This window comes from Chroicocephalus ridibundus, chromosome 6 (assembly GCF_963924245.1).
Source record: "Chroicocephalus ridibundus chromosome 6, bChrRid1.1, whole genome shotgun sequence".
NCBI lineage: Eukaryota > Metazoa > Chordata > Aves > Charadriiformes > Laridae > Chroicocephalus > Chroicocephalus ridibundus.
In genome coordinates this window covers 59,488,716-59,489,679 of record NC_086289.1, presented here as the reverse complement: position 1 = coordinate 59,489,679, position 964 = coordinate 59,488,716, and positions in this window count along the sequence as shown.

Here is a 964-nt window from a genome sequence, read left to right as displayed (position 1 = left end):
GCACAGCGCTATCCCAGACTCCAAACCAGCACTGCGACTCCCCGCAGCGCGCCTTTGCTGGGGCTTTCGCTGGCTAATGTCGGCGGTTCTTTGCCTTGGGTACCATCCCCCTGGATATGAGTCAGTTTGTCACCACAGCTGCCTTATGGCTCGTGTGTGTTTAGCCCGTCGGCACCTAAAGGCACCTGGCAGCTCGTCCCTGCTTCCCACCCCAAAACGGGCACTCCGGGAGGCAGACTCCGTCTCGTGGCCAAGCACGGGTCTGGGCGGTCTTACTCGGGGTGTAAAATGGCAGAACGTGAACTCGGCTCCTGCCTGAGCTGAGCAGGGCACATCTGAATTCCTGCCCGTCTTCTCCCCTGCCCACCGACCCCTCCCAGACGTTCCTCCTCCTCCACGGGCTGTCGCGGTGGTGTTTGTCACTCAGCTCAGAAGGGACACCGCCATCACCACCACTTTGTGGACCCAGAAGGACTAGGAGTGCCGGGCAGGGGTCCCTCAGCTTCCCGCCACCATTGCCATGGCAGGGGCTTGCATGGAGGTGGCACATCAGCTCAGCGAAGCCCCGCTGCAGCGTCTGCTCCACATCTGGTCTGGGCTGGGAGGATGGCTTTGGGGGAGGCGTGCGGAGACCCTGCTCTGTCCTCCCGGTGTCACCAGAGAGGTGCCCAGCACTCCTGGAGATGGGCTCTGCTCCCTCCCCTGCTGCGTGGTACCTGGCAGGGAAGGGCGAGCGCCTTCAGGGCGGCCACAGGGGCCTCCTGGGAAAGCCCCGCTTGTTTGGGAACGGCTCAGCAGTCGGCTGCGGGTGGCAACTTCTTCCTGTAACTGCTCCAACGTAACTCCCTCTTCTGCTCTGAGAAACCCACAACAATTTATTGTCGTTTAGACAGGTATTCTCTCACCCGATGGCCCCTCCCCACCCAGGAAGGGGAACTGGGAAAAAACAAGGAAACCCGAGGAC